We start from the raw sequence: 19,252 nt of genomic DNA on the forward strand, positions 1-19,252 counted from the left end.
CCTCCTCACCCTCCTCCTCTTCCCCCTCTCCCTCCTCTCCCCTTCTCCTTTCCCTCTCCCCTCCTCCTTCCTTCTCCTTCCTCCTCCTCCCCCTTCCTCCTCCTTTCCCTCTCCCCTCCCTTCCTCCTCCTCCCCTTCTCCTCTCCCTCCTCCCCCTCCTCCTCCTCCCCTCCCCCTCCCTCCTTCTCTCCCCTTCCTCCTCTTCCTCCTCCTCCCTGAGCTTCTGCTGCTGCCCAGGCCTGGCCGAGGAGCGAGGGTGCTTCAGCCTGTGGGTTCTCACCTGGTTCTCTGACCGGGAGCCAGAGGCTGCAGAGAGGGCTCCCTGGCTGTCCTCACACCCAGCTCTCTCGGGAGCTCAGCCTTCTCTTCCATAAAACAGAAACACCAGCTTTGGAGCAGTGATCAAGTGTCTCCAATGGGCGAGTGGAAGTAACGTTGTGATGCCCGGGGCTCCAGGCAAGACTCACAGCAATCCCCTCCTCAACCTCCTACTCCGTCGCTGCTGGCTTTACGTGGCCCTCAGTCCATATTTGTGCCCACTGGTGCTTTCCACAGTATTCCCAGCTGACTGCTGATGAGACCCAGCTTGCACGCCCCTGGGGACAGTGGTCTCACTACCTCTCAAGGGCACCCTTTCCACACCTGAACAACTATGCTGTCTGCTTCTCTAGGACGTTCCTTCTTACACACCTCTGGAGATGATGAGCTCACTACCTTATGAGGACTCCCTTTCTAGACTGGGACAGCATTAGGTGTTACTTGCCTTCCTAGGGCACCCACTCAGCAGTTCTAGCTATGTCCCTGAGACAGAGCCCCACCCAGCGTGCTTGGGCCCCTCCTCCCCAGGCAGTGCTTCAGATGGGGGAAAGCAGTGACCCTGTCCCCCGGACCTTCTTTCCCTGGTCCCTCTGCTGGTGGGTCACTTGGCCTCTTCCCCATCCCCTCCCTGTGGCCATGCTCCAGTTCCACAGAAGAGCAGAGCCAAGAAATTGAATGCTTCCCCTAGCGACACCCTTGACCAGAGTATTCTGACTCCCGGAAATAAATGACACAGGGGGTGACCAGTGCAGTCCCCACAGAGCCTGCATCCGGATCATCCACCTTCATTCATTCATTTACTCATACATGAACTCATGGGACAGATGTTTGCTGAGTCTCTACTAAGTGCCTGGCAAAGGCCTGTGTGAGTGTAATTCTAGACAAGCCCAAATGCCAAGGGGAGACCCAAAGCAAATTGCATTCTTAGTGGGGTATTGTTTTCTTAACTGAATGGATAGGTCTGAGCAGTAAATGCCATAAAAAAATCATTTTTCTATTTCTGAGCACACTTGTCAGCTTAATGGGGTTTTCAGTGGTTTGCTGACCTTGCAGTGTGTGAAGGGGGCAGAACTTTAAAGCCACATGCTTACTCCACGTCCATCCTCTCTCTCATTTTTCCCCCAAAAGAAATGCATCGCTTACCACACAGAATTTACCAAACTTTTATGCCAAGACCTCTGCTTCTAACACACTCGGGGGGCCTCCCGGGGACTGCTCCCCTGCCATTGGCAGTGGCTGCCAAGGAAAGTCCATGTGCTGTGCCTGGACGTCACCCCAGGCAGAGGAGCATCTTCCGATCGGCCAGCTTTGAGGGGACCCATCTGTGATGGGCTGAATCGTGTCCCCCCCCACGAAAGCTGCATGCTGAGGTCTCAGCCCCCAGGACCTCGGAATGTGATGTTTGGAAACATGGTCTCCTCAGGGGTAATGAGTCAGGGGGAGGGGAGCTCTGACCACAGACACTGTGTGTGCAGATTGGGGGGGGTGGCGCCCTCAGGAACTGCCGGACGCTGGGACAGAGGCAGATCCTTCCCCGGTGCCCCCAGGGAAGGCCGCCCTGCCACCACCCTGATCGTGGCCGGCGGCCTCCAGACCTGCAGGACACTTGTTTCCAGGTATAAGCCACACGACCTGCAGTGTTTGGTTTCGTGCTCTAGGGATTGAAGATGCCATCTCCCAAGACCAAATGCTGGTTAGTGATTACCTGCACGCTGGCCAAGTTGGGCACAGCATCACCAACAGAACAGCACTGAGGTGCCGCCCCTCGGGCGTGAGCTGTGAGCACACCTGCCACGGCGGCCGGGCTCCTGAGATCGTCCCCTGCCCGGAGCACGGAAGGGCTCCAGGCACGGCCAGGACGGAGCCACGTCCACCGCGGTCCCTTGGGCGCAGCAGGACGTGCAAGTGCCCACGCTGTGCTGTAAGGTCGAGACCTGGAAGCGCAAGGCTCTTCTGGAAAGATCCCAAATTCACGGACAGTATAGTTACAGGAACAAGTTCAGCCAGGATGCTGTCTTCCCACCCACAGTGAGTGGAGTTGTTCCAGGCGCTTCCTCGGGGGAGAGATGCCCACAGGTCAGACCCCAAACCGGAGAACCCAGGGGTGGGGAGCTTCCAGGTCTCCTGCCCACTGCCCCCCTCAGACATGGGGGTCCCGAGACTACCTCTGGGGCTCCGTGTGGTGCCCGCAGCAGATTCCAGGCTGTGTCACTCCCCCCGCCCCCCCATCACCCCTTCCACGGGCCCTGCTTTCTCAGGGGCGGGCCATGGGAGCGGGTGTGCTGCGGGCATCCCCGGAGCAGCCATTGTTGGTAACAAAACAGCCTCTGTGTTTATGTCTCCGGGAAGAATTGTTTTCACATGGAGTTTAATGGAGACCAGGCCTCACCTCGCTTGACACCCACTGGAGGCTTGTCCAGTAAAGGGAGCAGACTCGGAGCCCCGGAAGACCGGAGAGGCGGGAGACAGGAGGGCCTAGAGGTCCGCGCCCCGCATCCAGGACCTGGGTTTGAATCCCAGCTCTGCTGCTTCCTGGCCGTGCGACGTCAGTGTGCCACCCAGACTCTGGGCCTCAGTTTCCCGCATCTGTAGGATGAGGACAGTGTGCCAGCTTCACGAGGGTGTAGAGTTGGGAGAGATAAAGCAGGTGGAGCTTTAGTGGAGCTGTGCTTTGAGCGTCAGCTCTAGGGCATCAGGTGCGAGGGGAGGATTCAGAGCAGGGCGGTGGCCGGAGCCCCGTCACTCAGCCACGTCGCTGCTATAAGGGATCTTCCTGTGTCCAGGGCAGAACCTCGAGCTGCTGCTGTAGCTGGGGCAAGACTCAAGCAGCGTGCGTGGAACTGACCAGGGGCAGCAGCAAGACCCGGTGGCCACAGCCACGTGGCTGTTTTCACCTGTCCCTGCTCTGTGCCAGGCCCTGGGGACCAGGGGACGCTGTGGGGGGGGGGGACCCCACAGGAGTGATGAGGATGCAGCCCCGGGCCAAAGCCCAGTCAAGGAAGTGGTGATGACCACTGCTGCCCCAACTCTGGGCTGCCGCAGGACGGAGAAGCTAGGGCCCCACGGTGGGGCTGGGGACCAGAGGCGATTTGGACCTGGAGGATGGAGAGCACTGAGTGGGGAACAGGCTGCTGGGGGCAGTTGGGTTGACCTGGAAGCAGTGTGCAGGGCTGTCAGGGGTGTGGAAGCTTCCCGCCAGGGGGAGCACACCTGGGTGCCATCAGGGTCCCATTTGAGATTTGCCTGGTGGTCAGACCGCAGCTGCTCAGGTTCACGAGGGCTGGCTCTGAGGCTGTGGGCCAAGATACTCAGGCCCTGGTCGAGGCCACAGGGAGGCCTCAAGATCTCAGGATGGGCCACCCACCTCCTCCCAGATGGCTGCTGAGCTAGCTCTGTCCCTCCAGCCCAGACCCTGGGCCATGGACCGCCCCCTGCCCCCTACGGCCTGCACCCTGCCCTTTGCCTCCCCTGGCCCACACTCCCCCTCCCCGGCTGTGCCCCCAACAGTGTGGGCCCAGTGCAGACACCAGCAGGCAGCCTGGGAGGAGCTGCTTCTGCGGGGTCTCTGCTAAGCTCAGGATGCAGTCCTGGGTTCTCTGAGCTCCGGGGGGCCTGGAGGACCATGGCAGGGGTGGGAAGGGGTGTGTGGGGGGGGACCCTTGACTCCATCGACCAAGAAACAAGCCGCTTGGGGAGGAGCGCCCCGCTCCTTGAAGGCAGGAACACCAGCTGCGAGGGCCAGCACCCTTCTCAAGCCCGTGCCTGTCGCCCACCCCACCAGCACCCGCCCCTCCCCTTTCTGGGCACTTTCAGGGAAAGATGAAAATCACAGCGGCATTTCCTGGTTTGGTGAAGGACAGCTCGGCCCTGCATTATTCATGCTGCCTCCAAGTCTCCAGGGCTGACACTCCATTAAGGAAATGGGTGGTTAATGTGGTAATTTGTGCAGGTACTTATGGCCGCAGGGGTTCTGGCCGAGGCTGGCTGGCTGGAGGGCGTCCAGGCCTCCACGGGAGGCCTCCTGGCTCTTCTCACAGGTGTGGGAGCCTTGGGCCAGTCCTCGTGTTTGGGCGCTGCGGTGGGAAGTGGCCTCCAGGGACCCCCCAAGGGTGCATCAGAGACGGGGTGCACAGGGAGCCCCGCTGCCCTGCCCTCGGGGCATGGGCAGAGCTCGGGGTCATGTGCAGAGAGAAGGCCAGGGGACATGCTCCAGGGCTTGAGGGGAATGCCGCTCCCCAGTCCTGAGCCTGGGAAGCCCCTGGGGCCAGTGTCCTACCACCATGTGCCCATCGCCAGTCACCAGCCGAGCCAGTCCTACTCCTGTGACCTCCAGGCTCAGAGCTGGCAGGGGCCACACCTGTGTTTGGGCACAGTTCCTCGCTCAGGTTTGCCAATCAAACCAGTTAGCCCGTGATAGGGCTTCCCGGGGCATAGCCGGTGCTCAGAGAATACCTGTGGGAGCCGGGGCTGTTCCAGGGTCTTCGGGTGGAGTCGGGGGCGTCCTACCAGCGGAGCGTTTGGCTGTGCCCGGCGGGCTCTGGGCTGGCCCCACTTGGCCCTCCGGAGGCCACAGCAGCCCCCCAGGGAACAGGAGGCCCAGGAGCTCAGGGCCCAGACACCACCTCAGAGGTGCAGGGCACATGGTGGGAGAGAGAGAGAGAGAGAGAGAGAGAGAGAGAGAGAGAGAGAGAGAGACCCGCAAAGACCCAGGTACACACAGGAGCAGAGAGAGAGTCACGGAGCAGGACAGGGAAGAAGGCGTGGGCGGAGACCAGGAGAGAAGCAGGACAGACGGGGGAGCAGGAATCTGGGCAGCTGCAGCTCCTTCTATGTGGGGTGGGGTGTGGAGGGCTCTCCGTCACCTCCTCAGCACATGGGGTCCCCCCAACCTGACCAGGTGAGGTGCTGGGCAGCACAAGAACCCCGGAGCTCGCCCTGCCGTCTGCTGTACCCTCCACTCTCCCCAGCAACCCCAGGCCCAGAGAGGATGCCCCTGTGGGCCTGGGTCCCTCCCCCCCATGAAGTAGTGGGGTGAGGGCTCAGCGGCTGGCCGGAGGCGCCAAGAACACGCATATGCAGGACCATGGTGCCACCTCGTGGCCGCCCCTCAAATCACAGCCTGGCTGGTTGCCCAGAAGCTCGCAGCAACCCCAGGGCAGGGGGTGCATCTGAGGCCACTGAACCCCAGGCCAACTCTCCGGGTGGGGTTCCTGGGCTGGCAGTGGGATGGGCACCAGTGACGACCATCAGACAGTGCTTTCAAATGTCAGGTGATGCAGGTACACTTAGCGTAAGTGTGTCCTAAATACTGCATAGACACACTTAGGCTACAAATTAGTTCTTGTGTATCTGAAATTCCCTTTACCTGGGTTTCCTGTATTTTATCTGGCATCCCTCGCCCCAAGTGAGTCTTACGATGACAAAGCTCTCCCACTGTTGGGTAAAAGCCATGAGGCTTTTAGGATATAAGGGGTGGTTCTGTGGTCCCCTGTGTGTCATGTATGGGCTTCGGAGCAGCCCCAGCTAACACAGGAGCACGCCAACCACTGCTGAGAACCCCCACTCGCCGCATGCATGCTCACTGCCATTGCCGTCACCTCGCAGGTGGGCGATGGGGCTGGGGGAGGCGAGGGCCTGTGCTCATCTGGATGTGCTCCAGGGCCCCTGCCTGGAACCACGTCCCTCCTGGCCACAGGGAGGAGGGGGTGAGTGATGGACACCGGCGGGCCCAGAGCAGCGAGGGAGGGACCAGCCCAAGGTCACACAGCACGCAGCGTCCACGCAGGGTCTGCGCTGAGAGCATCACAGAATGTTTCTCCAGGCAGGTGAGGAACATGGCCTGTCCATTCAGACGAGGACCATCAGAGAGGTGTGGAGCCTTGCTGAGGTCACCCAGCTTGTGGACGGGACACTGAGCCAAGACGGGGCCTCAGGCACGTTCCCACAGAGCCTCTGTACTTTCCAAGCACACTGTCCCCAGAGGGCATCATGCACTGTGGTTCCCAGAACAGCACGGGGACCAGCAGAGGAGGCTGGTCCTGGGGCCCATGTGCAGAGAGCCCAGGCCTCGTGGGAGGCAGGCACAGCAACAGTCAGGGGGTGCAGGCCCCCTGTTCCTTTTCCCACTGGGTGTTTGTTCATCTGTCCGTCCAACGTGGGCTTGGTGAGCACCTTCTGTTTCAGTACTGGGGGCACAAGGGGTTTGAGGGTGTGAACTGGCCTTTGGGGAGACGCACTGGCACCACACGACTACATACCCACTGGGGCAGGTTCTAGGGGCTCCTCAGAAGGGAAGGGAGTCCCATTAGTATGGTGGACAGTGGTCAGGGAGGACCAGACAAAGTGGCTCAGGCAGGAGGGAGTCCTGGGAGAAAAGATCTCGGGCGGAGGGCCCAGCAGGAACAAAGGCCCTGGGGTGGATGAACTTGGGTGTTGAGGACCAGCGAGGCAGCCAGGGTGGCCAGGTAGCTCTGGGAGGAGATGGCGGTGGGTGGTGGGTGGAGACACATCAGAGAGGAGCCCAGATGGCAGCAGCAGCAGCATCACTGAGGCGGCCGGGGAGTGTGAGCAGAGAGGCACAGTGTGACTCCACTGGTCCTTGCGGAGGAACAGGGAGAGCCTGTGAAGCAGGGGCTGTGAGAGCCCAGGTGCCAGGGTGCTGGGGCCCCAGGCCAGGCTGGGAGGGTACACGTGAGCAACGGGCCCACTCGAGATTCACCTTGGCTGCACAGTCGGGATTTTCTGGGGGACTGGCACGGGGTCCAAGGGAAAGGCCGCAGCCAAGCTGACCCGGGACGGGAGCTGCCCTTTCAGAGAAGTGTGCCGGAGACAGGGCATTTGTGCACGTTGAGTGGAGAGCTCTTCCACTGCACCCATGTGGAGGCATCAGGTAGGTGCCGAGGGATGCCAGGGAGCAGGGGAGGCTGGGGCAGGAGGCTGGGGCACAGGGGAGGCCGGGGCACAGGGGAGGCAGGGGCAGGAGGCTGGGGCACAGGGGAAGCGAGGGCACAGAGGAGGCTGGGGCAGAGGGGAGGCCAAGTCAGGAGGCCAGGGCACAGAGGGCCAGGAAGGGAGGCCGCCTTCAGGAGCTGGAGCGCCGGGCTGGCACTGAAGTCTGTGGGCCCAGGTGAGGTTCCCCACCCGGCCCCAGCCGGCCTGCCCGACGTCACAGGTGTTTGCCAGTGTCCACCCCACGGAGGCCTGGGGACGGTGGTCACAGCCGCCTGGGCAGGACAGCGAGCAGTCCACACCCCTGTCCTTCGGTGTGCCGCAGACTCCCAGGAGCGGGTACCTACCTCTCTCTTCCTGGATGGGTAAACCAAGGCCTCAGGAGGTGGAGGGAACGCCGGTGTTCCTTCTGGCTCCCTGAATGGCCTGCTAGTGTCCAGGGGCTGCTGCAACAGAGCCTCACAAACCTCTGGGCTTAAAACTACACAAATGTATGATCTTGACACTCCAGGGGTCAGAAGTTTGACGAGGACCTCCTGGGGCTGAAATCAAGGTGTGGGCAGGGCTGTGTCCCTCCTGGAGGCCCTGGGGGAGTCCAGCCCCGCAGCTTCCTGGCTCGTGGCCTCGGCCTCCGTTTGAAAGTCAGCAGTGTCTCACTGTGGCCTTCTCTCTGCCTCCTGCCTCCCATCCTAAGGATCCTCCTGACTGCATGGGGCCTGCTCATCCAGGATCATCCATGTGTTTTAAGGACAGCAGGTCAGAGGCCTTAATACCCCCCCGCCGCCACCTTCCTTGCCCTTTGCCATGGAACAAAGCCATTCACAGGTTCCTGGTGGGAGTCTGAGGGCTGCCTATTGCAATCCCCAAACATCATCCTGCCTCAGGGCCTTTGCACCTGCTGTGCCCTTACCTGCAATGCTCTTTCTCCTGGTATTTACCAGGGTTTCTCTTTATCACGCAGGTCTGCTCCCATCACCTTCCCTCAGAGGTGAACTAAATCACATGCCACCCCTGTGTCTTCCTACTTGCCCACTTGCTTCCCGCACCCATCACCACCTGGAAGTCTAGAAGGTTGACACGTTCCACAGGACGTGTTTTCTGCTGGCCTCCTGTCTGGGTTTCTCTTGGCCTGCTATATCCCGGGTATGCTGAGCGATTCAGTGAATGAACTCATCGATACCGGCCAGAAGGAGCCCGATTCTCAGACAAGAGAAGGAAATTCTCCAGTTGAGAGAGAGGTGGCCTTCTGTGGCTGCCCTTTGCACTTAAATACGAAGCCTGTATGTGAAACTGGGAAGCAGACCCTGGCAGAGATTGCCCAGGGGCCAGGGGGTGTGCTTGGGGTCCACGTCCATTTCTCACAGAGACAATCTGGCTGCATCCAAGCCCTAACCAAGTCCCACGGATCCTACGGGAACCCCGAGCGGGCGGCCCTGAGTCGGATGGAATCGGGCCAGGCGGGCTGGGCCGTCGCTCTCCCACGCTGACCAGGCCCTGGCAGTTCTTTCAACCCACAGAGGTGGACAGCTGAGGGCCATTTTCTGGCAGCTGGTGGATGAGCCCCTCATACTAAGGGGTATGCAGGCAGTGGGGTGTCCCCACAGTGTCCAGGTCCACGGTGGACAGAGGGACAGGAAGAAATTCCAGGAGCATGTTAGGAAGCATGCCAGGCAGTGGGAGGGGAGCCCCACAGGACACGGGGACAGGACGGGGGTACATGGGGTGCCCCTGGTGCATGAGCCCAGCCTGGGGGAAAGTGAGGGGGGCCAGCTCTGGCCAGCCATCTGGGTGACCAATGGCAGGCTGTCATGTGTGTCTGGGTCTCATTTGACCACATCCATTGTTTCCAAAGTGTCACGAAAGACCCTAAATACACACTGCCTTCTCCATGTTGAGACTTGGGTTTTCTAATGTATTTTTTCTCTTGCCGAACGACGATTGTATGGTTAGGTCACAGTGACGTGGGGGGCTTTGCTGAACCGTGGTGCTGGGGCCTAGGGAAGGAGCCAGCGGGACCCCCCCCATCGCCAGGAGGAGCTTGGGTGTGCAGGGACGGACAGACCTGTGAGCAGGGACCCAGCCCCAAAGTGGGCAGGACAGGTCCCAGGACTGCAGCTCCTCTGGAGGCAAAAGTCCCTTCTTCTTGGGGCTCCTGGCGACGCTGGCCCCAGCTGGGGTCCTTGCTTTCCTGGGTCTGGATTCTATCTGCAGCCCATCACCCTGCTCTGCTGCCCCCCCCCAACCCTCACAGACATCTTCGTCCCCTGAGGAGCTCCCCTAGGCCAGGCAGGCAGCTGCACCCTCTGTCCCACCAGGTCCCCCGAGACCTGCTGTCGCCCTGGGTTCTCTCCCCGACCGCGGTGACTCCTCCCCGCTGGCCTCTGAGGTCTCTGCTGCAGCTTCTGCCCCACACATCCCAGGGGACACCCCAGTCCTCTGGTCCCCAGAGCTCAGCAGGGGGCAGACAGGAACAGTAAGACAAGGGGCCCAAATTAGCCCCAGAGGATGAGAGCATGGGAGGACCCTGAATGGCAGAGTGGACTCCCCTCCCCTGGGGCCTCTGCCCCAGACAGGGCTCCCTGCTCTCAGCTCCCAGCCCCTGCCTGTGGCGAGCACCTTTTCCCTGGTCCACCCTCCAGAAGCAGGTCCCTTTGTCACTCTGGGGGTCCTGAGACCCGCCTCTCCCAGGGCTTCCTGGGGCCTGCTGCCCGGCCCCAGTCAGCACCGCTCAGGGCTCAGGGCAACCCAGGCCTTCTGAGGGCGACACAGACACATAGTAGCGTCGCTCAGTCCCCCCCATGAGGGCCACAGAGTACACCGGGCCACTGATGACAGACAGGGCTGGTGGGGAAAGGTCTGGAGTAGTCCCTGGGGCTTGTGGCAAATTTCCACAGACACAGCCAAGGTCCTGGGGTCGGGCTCCAGGGAGGCTTCCTCCTGCCTCTCCTGGCTCCTGGGCTGGTGGCCGTGTTGCCTACCTCCCCTCCGCCCTCACACAGCCTCCTTCCCAAGTCCGTTCCTCTGGGTCCTCTATTCTTTCACGGACACTTGTCAGTGCACTTAGGGTCCACCCAGCTAATCCAGGATCACCTCCTCATCTCAGGACTCTTAACCTCATCCACAAAGGCCCTTTACCAGTAAGGTCCCAGCCATAGGTGCGGACGTGGGCACATCTTCTTTCAACGCTCCAAATCCGGGGTCTCTGAGAGCATCTGGGAGGCCTGTCCTTAGGCTGTGGATTCAGACCACAGCCCTTGTCCAAGAACATTCCAGAAAGAGCAGATCCGCGGGGCACATGTTCATGGCCTGGAACCAGTGGTAAAAGCCTGCCTTGTCGATGGGGAGCGTTCCTGACTATTGGGCAACAGGAAATCTTGTAGGAGGGGGCGCCTTACCTCACTGTGCTTTCAGTCAGCTTCTCGAGGGGTAACGGACACCGAGCTGCACAGGACAGGTGGCTGTCTGCACCCTGCAGCCGTCACCTAAAGGAGACCCAGAAGCAAGGGTCACCCTACAGGCCCCTCCTGCCCCTGCGTGGGGACAGCAGGGTCCCCAGGCTCCTAACCTGCTGGGAGAGCAGGTGCGCAGCTCGGCGCTCCGCCCTCTGCATGGTCTCTGCAGACCCGGGGCCCTGGAGCCCTTAGGCGACAGGAGGGCCCCTGATGGCAACATGGGCCCCTGACACTGCTGGACTCTGGAGGGCAGGGTGCCGCTGTGGTCGCTTCCGTACTTACTACGCGATCCATGCGACGTTGCCCTGAGTGTAATTAAATCCGGCGGAGGTGCTGGCGGGCTCCCGATGACTGCCGTCCCTCGTGGCTGGTGCACACTCGAGGGGCCGGTGTGACTTCCACAAACCCGAAGCCCGGGCTGTGCACCGGCTGACGCGCTGCCCGACCCAGACGCCCTTCGGTGCTGTTCCTCAGTTCAGCTTGAAGTTTGGGGTGAGACACAGACTCCTAGCTCTGAGGGCCCCGCCCCACCGCGGCTCCGGTCCTCAGCGGGCATCCTGACAGTGGCTGCTAGCGTCCCAAGCTTTCTCGTCCCCATTTTATAAGTAAAGGAAACAAGGCCCAGAGATGTAGTAACCTGCTGGAAGTCACAGAGCCAGAATCCAAGCCCGGCTCCGTCTGAATACTGCGAGCCCCTCCCTTCAAAAACTCCTCCTCTCCCGACCCCCAGGGCAGGTGAAAGCAGGTCCCACCTCTCCTGGGGAACGGCCGGCAGGTGGCAGCCAAAGCCCTCCTTCTGGCACCCGACGGGCACCGCTGATTTACCAAATGCTAATAACTCCGGAGAAGGAAGCCAGGCCCCAACGAGGGGGTTGGTGGCGTGAGTCTGCAGATTCGCTGCTGGAACTACCTGTGGGGCCGGGGCAGGGTGGCCGGGGCGGGCTGGACTCAGCCCAGCCCAGGCCTGGGGGCTGGGGTCCCTGGGGCGCGTGGCCCAGGCCAGCCCCGGGTGGGAGGGGCTCCAGCAAGGTCCAGGGTAGAACTTCCGTTCCGGCCCCTCCCCACCCTCAGCAGAGGCTCCTGCATTGGGGGAGGTTTCCCACAGAGCCTCATCTTCCTGGCTGTCTTGCCCAGGTCCAGGCGGGTGGGATGGAGCTTCTGGGGGGCCCTCTCTCCAGGCCCGACCGAGGCGGCCCTGCAGCGTAGGGACTTGGGGTCCCTTCAGACCCAGAGCAGTTGGGTTCCTCAGTGTCCCCATCTGTAAAATGGGGAAATGACAACTCTCGGCCCTGCACGGGTCCCCGCCTCACATGTGCCTGTAAGGGGTCTGTGAGGGGCAGGGAGGCAGGGGACCCTGTGAGCCGAGACCCCAGATCTGGGGGCGGAGAGTCTCCCTTTGTGCAGGGGTCTCCAGCTAATTTTTGGATGCTGCTGTTAGCAAAGCACGGTTTGGCCGGGCCGAGAGGGAACGAGCCATACCTGACTTGCAGCAACAGCCCCCACAAGCTGCAGAGCCACGCGGAGCGGCGACCGCCCACCGTGCTGCCACCAGAGACGACAGGTCTCCGCATCGCCTGGCTCCTCAGCTTCTGGAGAATGAGCATGGGCTCCCGATGCTCCACACATCGCCCTGATGGCACTGGGGGTGTGTGCCCCTGACAAGGACCCTTGGCCACCTCTGAGCCCTGTCCGGACCCAGCCTCCACCAAGCAAGAGCCCCGAAGCCTCCTCTCTGGTGACTTTCCAACCCCCTGCTCCTTGGCGAGGGACCCCATCATCCCTGTCATGCGCTTGGAGTTGACCCCATCTCCCCACTCCATGGCGACCGTCCCAGATAACGGCTTCCTTACGAAGCGCAGGCGGTACTGGGGGAGGCCCCCGTGCCCCTCCCGCCCCCCACAGGGACCTTCACGTGAGGTCGTCCCGCTGGATGACTCCAACCACGGACATGTCACACGTGGCCTAGGCGGGACCGGTGATGGCCGTGAGCCAGCGTTCCCTACTTCCCTGCATCCTGGGTGCCGCAGCGGCCAGCTCTCCCGACGTCTCGAGGCCTGGGCCCAAGCTCGGAAAGCACAGCAGCAGAAGCTGGACGGCGTAGGAGGCGACCCAGGACTCTTGGGGCGGCAGGGGTGGGGGTGCTGGTGGCACCCCAAGCCTCATCCCCTGAGTGCCAGGGCAGCGACTGTCCTCCAGGCCCTGAGCGATGTGCTCGCCTTCCGCCTTCACCGCTGGCCCTCCGATCTGGAAGCTTCTGTCCTGCCCTGGGCGGTGTTCCCAGGAGCTCTCCTGCAGTCTGATCGGCTTTTCTCCGTCGGGAGCTCGCATGGGCTGCGTCTCCGAAGAGATCCAGTGCTTAACTCTCTGTTCCTTGGTCTTTCTGTCTTACCTTCCAGGAGGCCCCTGCCATTAATTCAAATTTCCCCTTTGTGTATCTTCTAAGCCTCCAGCGGCTGGTGCGTGTTCTCCCGCGCTTTCCATCGCAGGAACTGTTCTTGGCTCACAGGAGCCCCGTCTCTGTCTGAGGTCGGCCCGCTCCCCGTGCTCCCTCCCTCAAGCCTCCTTGAGGCACTTCCTGCCTCCCTGAGGCCGGGCCCCCTCACACGCCCACGGCCCATGGTTGGGGGGTGAGGAGGACCCCTGAGCGGGCCTGCAGGTCACAGGGAAGTGGGTTGAGTAGCAATCTGGGTGGTGCCCTGGAGAAGGCCCTGCTCCTCCTGGTTTTACAGATGTGACCACGAAGTCCGGACGCAGAGGAATGACTCACCCCAGGTCACGCAGCCTGGACAGGGCAGCACTGGGCATCCCCTTAGTTCAAGGCACCGGCTAGGGCGCCTCCTCTCGAGTCCAGGCGTCCTGCAGCGTGCCCTGCTCACCCCACAGCCTCCAGAGAGCCTCCCGGGCGGCTCAGCCTCATCTAGGAGTCCAGTTCCTTTGCCCAGGAATTCAGAGGACATTCCGGGATCCGACGAGGCAGAGCTAGCAGGCTCAGAGCTGGAGCTGGCTCCAGTCTCCTCATCTGCCACCCTATCGAGGGACCCGTCGGTTCTCTCTGTCCGTGGGGGACCTGGTGGCCAGCACAAGAGGCGCTGGCGTGTCTTCATCCACTCAGCTGACACCGGGCAGCAAAGGGCAGCACAACAGCAGGCCCGTCAGGACAGGGCCATGCCGTGGCGATGGTGGCAGGTGCCTTTGTCACTGTGATCCTGATCCACAGCTCTTCCTCGCTACCCTGCTCTCCATCCCCAGCAGATTCCAAGGCTCTCCTTGAAGATCTGTGGGACTCCCGGGGGCAGGGCGTGGCCCCGTGGGCCGTGGCTGGCATGGTGCAGGCCCCCCCACTAAGTGTGCCGGGTCCTGTTAAAATGTCATTCTGTGTGTCCAGGTCTTGGTTTCTAATATGACATTCTCCAAGGAAAGGAACCAGGGGTCCTTAGAGGAATGGAGGACTCTAGGACTGGGGCAGGGAAAATACTTGCCTGGAGCATCATTTTAGCACCAGAAAGTAAGGACATGCCAGCACAAAACAAAGCAAAAGTAAAAGACCCAAACCACGTGGATGGGAGCATGTCGAAGCCACATCGGAGCTGAGACAGTGCCCTGTGGCCAATGCTGCAACAATTTGAGCAAGAGAATCAATAAAGGACTATTGGATTATAACCCCAACGTATAAGGTTCAGGGCTGCTACCTCCTCCAGGAAGCCCTCCCTAATATTCCTAGCTTGGGCCACTGCATCCTCGGAGCCCCAGGTTTTGAGGTCACTGCAAATCAGGAAAGGTGCACCTTCCTCCCAACACTTGGCTGCCATCTGCGGGGCAGCTCTCCACTAACAAACAGTTCTGCCTGCACCCTCCACCCCAAAGACAAGGGGCCACCGACGCCTGGAAGCCCACCAGGTCGGGCTCCCAGCTCAGGTGACTGCCCCTGGGACCTCCGTGCCCGTTTCCACATCAGTGAAAGGGAGCTGCAGTTCCTCATTGCCCACCTGTTGTGCAGCTGGGGGCAGGGGGGCAGGCTTCCCTGTCCCTGGGACTAAGGGCTCCCCAGGGCAGATAACAGGGGATGGAGGTTTTCCCACCCCTGGGACTGAGGGCCCCCCAGGGCAGGTGACAGAGGCAGGGGGGCTTTCCTGCCAAGGGCCCACCCAGCAGCCTGCCCCCACCCATCCTGAGTGTGTCTGCAGTCCCTAGTCCTCCGACAAGGCCTCTCTGGGGTCAAGGCTGCTCCCCACCGCCAGCCCCACAGTCCACCTCCCGGGGGGCTGGGCCTCACCTTCCCTTGCTTGTGGCCCTGGGCCTGCGTGGACCAAGCCCTAAGGGCTCCCAGCGCTGGCGACCTCCACGGCCATGTGCTTTCCCCGCCTCTGGCCCCTGGCGCTGTTGTAGTCTCCCATCCGGGTCTGTCTCTTGCCCACTGCTCTCTCCCTGCCTGTGTTCCCCTGTCTCTGTCTTGAGGGGTGTCTGCATGTGTGTCTCTCCTGGTTCCTGTAACTCTTCAGAGTAAGTGTTTGCATCTCTGCGAGTGTCTCTCTACATGGCTCCGTCTCTGTCTCCCTGTCTCCACCTCTGTCTCTCTGTTTCTGCATCTCTATCTCTGTCTTCCTCTCTGTCTCTGTGTCTCCTTCTCTGTCTCTGCCTCCCTCCTCTTCCTTCTCCTCCCTTGCTGATCTCTGTGTTAGGTTTGTCCAGAGCTGGGGTGCACGATGTGCCAGGCCCGGGGGGTGCCTCGCAGGATCATAGGAGAGAGCCTGGGACCATCAGCTGCAGGGCGCTGGGGTGTGGAGTGGGCACTGAGGACCCAGTGGCCCAGAGATGAGCTCGAGGCCCTGCTACAGGTGGAGGTTCAGGAAGTCTTCAGAGGGGGGCCCCGTGTGCATGGGCTCAAAGGTGGGGCCATAGGGCAGGGGTGGCCAGCTTGAGGCCCAGAGGCAGGGCACAGGGAGCACAGGGGACCCATAGTAGGTCACCCATTTGGAGGCAGTGGTGTGAGATGCATGTGGGGTACCTGGGGACAGGGCCAGGGTGCTGCTGATCAGACCCCCGCCCCCGCATCAGGTGCCAGCCAAGCCCCCCTGGACGAGCTCCACTGATTCGCAGCCAGTGCTCGGAGGTCAGGACTTACTACTGGTCCCGATTACTGAGGAGGGAAGTGAGGCACGGAGCAGGTGCATAGAGCCAGGGTCACAGAGCCCAGAAGGGGCAGAGCCATGCGACGGAGCTGGGGACTCATCCTGAGTCATGGGGAGCTGCTGATGGTGCTTGAAAAGGGGAGGCATGTCCCAGTGAGGTCAGCATTGAGCACAGACTCAGGGGAGATGGGGAAGGAAGGCTTGTGCCCCTCCCCACCCCACCTGTGAGGACAGGCAGGGCAGGGAGGGGACCGACCTCACGGTTGGCAGCAGCAGGGTGTGGGTGTCAGGAGGGCCAGATCCCCCTCCTCCACCCTCCCCGCTGTTCACTGCCTCCTGCCCTATAGCGCCCCAGCCTCCCAGTGCCACCCCCCACCCCGTTTCCTGCTGCCACCCCACCTCTGGGGCTCTGGGAGCCTTATTCCATTAGGATCCCACGTGTACGCCCTCTATTTTAAGAAATGAAACTTGGTTCCATTGGAAAGTCTTGAGCCATCAATTTTAATTAAAAAGTTAATATTATTAAAATGGGCCAGGGAACCGCTGAAGAAATCTGCGATATTTCCCCTGCATCGATTGCTTTAATGTTTTATTACCTTTCAGAACATGGGTGGTCGTAGAGCAGTGTTTTGCGAATACGTGCTGGTGGCCAGGCCCACTTGGTTTCTGTGTTCCCAGAGTACGGGTGTCACAGTGTCCCCGCATGATTGACAGGGTTCTCCCGGGAGCCCTGGCCTAAGTCCCCACACCGGGCCCTCCCTCACTTCCTTCTTCTCCAGCTCTGTGGGGTGCACCAACCCCCCCATCTCCAGGGCACCACAGGACCTGCCACCCATGCCTGTCACCTCCCTGAATCCTCCACCACCCTGTGGGGTAGGAGCTAGGGACCCGGTGGGGCTCGAAGCCCTCACCCTTGGCCTGGAAGGCAGGCCTTCCCCAGGGGCCCCTGACCACCCCCCTCACTAGGGGCCCTCCCTTCCCCTTCCCTCACTTGGTAACTGGCCCATTGCAACCCCACCCATGCTCCTCCTCCCTCCCCATGGCCCAGGAAGCCAGGAAGCCGCTTGCACTCAGATTGTATCTCAGACCAGCCTGGGAGGACCACACCCAGAACCTGGCCCTGGGGGCACTAGGAGCTGACCATGCTCAGCTTGTCTTGGAGAGGCCATCTGGGGGGTGGGATGAGGTGGGAGGAAGTCCAGACTTCCTGTTCCAGGATGACCTTTGAAATGTAGCATCCCGGGAACCCCAAGGCCTGTAGTGAGGTGAAGTATGGGGGACTCCCTGCCCAGTCAGTGCCCAAGAGGGGGGTGCAGGGCTCTGGCTCTTGGGGGCTACTCTCTGTCTGCCCTTCCGTGCCAGGCTCCTGCTTACAGTGAGATGCAAACCAGGCAGGGTCCTCTGGGGGCATGTCTGCCCCCCGCCCCAGGAAGGCCTGGATCTCATTTGGGAATGGGGACTCAGCCCAGGCAGAGCTGTGGGACAGACCCCTGGGGTCTGCGGGCTCCCACGGGGGCCTGGTGCCTTGGTGCAGCAGGAGCTTGGCGCCCGGGAGACATTCAGTGACCTGCACATGTACAAATGGCTCTCTTGGGAGGACAGTCCCATGGGTCGAGCTGCTGTCCGTGGTGAAATGCAGATGCTGGCCCTGATGGCAGAGGCTATCACCGTCACTGGTAGCAGTGGAACTACCAATCTCTTTGGGTAGCAATTAAATGTCATTAGCAGTGGCTACTTCTACAAAGACATTTGAAGCCTTTGTGCTTTTTTACATGAAATTTCACAGGAGTCACATGGTAGGGGCACACGTGCAGAAGACGTTGGAGGGCAGAGATGGACCGGACCAGGACTGGGGCTCCTGGAGGGTGGGACGGCCCTGTCCTCTTGGGGCCCGGCAAGTGGCACAGGGCCTGGAGCACCAGAGATGCGCAGGGTTCGTCTGAGCCAATGAGGACACAGGCAAGCTTGGGCCAGGTGTTGTTTGCAGACGGCGTCATCGAGGTAGAAGTGATAGAAGAAGAACCACGTGTGGATCGTGCGCTCCATGCTGGCGACTTTGGACGTTTGTAAGCACCCACGATACCACGATCCAGGTAACAGACAGATGATGATGGGCTTGCTATTTCCCCTGATCTACGCCATGAAGCGGCATAAGTGGTCTGTCCTCAAGAGCCGGAAGCTGGCGTATCGGCCACCAAAGTGACCCTGCCCCATGGCTGCTTACTGTCTTGCCTGAGGGGGCCCTGGAGCCGAGGAGCCACCCTGGACCTGTTCAGGCCTCAGCTGGCCCTCTTGGCCAAGCCCCTCTTTCTGTGGTTAAGAGGGAACGGGGCAGGAGGCCAGGTTCTGGTTCAGACCCTTCAGCGCCCGCATCATGGAAATAAATTAAGTTTCTCAAAAAAAAAAATATTATTAAACAAGCATATTTGACGCTTCCCAGAGCTTCCTTGTGTCCCCCTGGCTTGTTTTCTCCTGTTAGTTTCTGTAGTAAGAGCATTTAAGGGGAGACCTGCCCTACAAAATTCCAGGGTGCTCCACATCGGGCTATTCGCTCTGGCATCGCGGCACATGGCAGGTCTCTGGGGCTTATCCAGCTAACTTGACTGCAACTTTAAAAATCGTTTAAAGGATTTTTCCAGCCTCCTTGAGGTCCAACTGACAAATCAAAATGGTAGATATGAAAGTGCACGACATGCTGTTTTGATGTGCGCACACATTGTGAAGGCATCACCGTGAAGCTAAGTGACATAACCCCAAGCTCGGTGTCCATTTTTGCTTCTCTTTCCCTTTTTTGCGGCCACCACTCCGGAGCGCCACCCTTCAGCAGCTGTCAAATAGAGGACTCAGTACATGACCGCCTGTCACGCTGCGCAGCTTTAGCTCCTGGGACTTAACTTCTCGCGCCCTTGACCGACATCTCTCCGTTCTGGTCCCCGACCCGCGACAACCACCACTCTACTCTCTGCTTCCTGAAGCTGGAGGATTTCTAGACTCCACAGAGAGGAGAGGTCAGGCAGTCCTTCCCTTTCTGAGCTGGGTCATCGCACTCAGCACCACCTCCCCGGGGTCTGTCCACTGTGTTGCAAAGGCATCGATTTCCATCTTTTTTTTTTTTAAGATTTTATTTATTTATTCATGAGAGACACAGAGAGAGAGAGAGAGAGGCAGAGACACAGGCGGAGGGAGAAGCAGGCTCCATGCAGGGAGCCCAACACAGGACTCGATCCCAGGTCTCCAGGATTGCCCCCTGGGCCAAAGGCAGGGGCTAAACTGCTGAGCCACCCGGGGATCCCAGTGATTTCCATCTTGCATAACATCCCGGTAGGTTTGCTGCATTTTTCACTCCACTCGCCTGTTGGTGGACGCCTTGGTTGCCTTGGTCTCTACCTTGGCCATTGTGAGTCT

At 60.6% G+C, this 19,252-nt stretch overlaps 1 long non-coding RNA gene across 1 annotated transcript; it reads right to left on the minus strand.

The window, feature by feature from the left end:
- Positions 1-3,651: 3,651 nt before the first annotated feature.
- LOC121490138 lies at positions 3,652-18,091 on the minus strand. Its single transcript, XR_005987515.1, has 3 exons — positions 17,950-18,091; positions 12,763-12,764; positions 3,652-3,663 (listed from the first exon to the last, which is right to left on the minus strand). It is a non-coding gene; the product is annotated as an uncharacterized LOC121490138 (long non-coding RNA).
- Positions 18,092-19,252: the final 1,161 nt, after the last annotated feature.

The sequence above is a fragment of the Vulpes lagopus genome, chromosome 4 (genome assembly GCF_018345385.1).
Source record: "Vulpes lagopus strain Blue_001 chromosome 4, ASM1834538v1, whole genome shotgun sequence".
In the NCBI taxonomy this organism is placed as follows: domain Eukaryota; kingdom Metazoa; phylum Chordata; class Mammalia; order Carnivora; family Canidae; genus Vulpes; species Vulpes lagopus.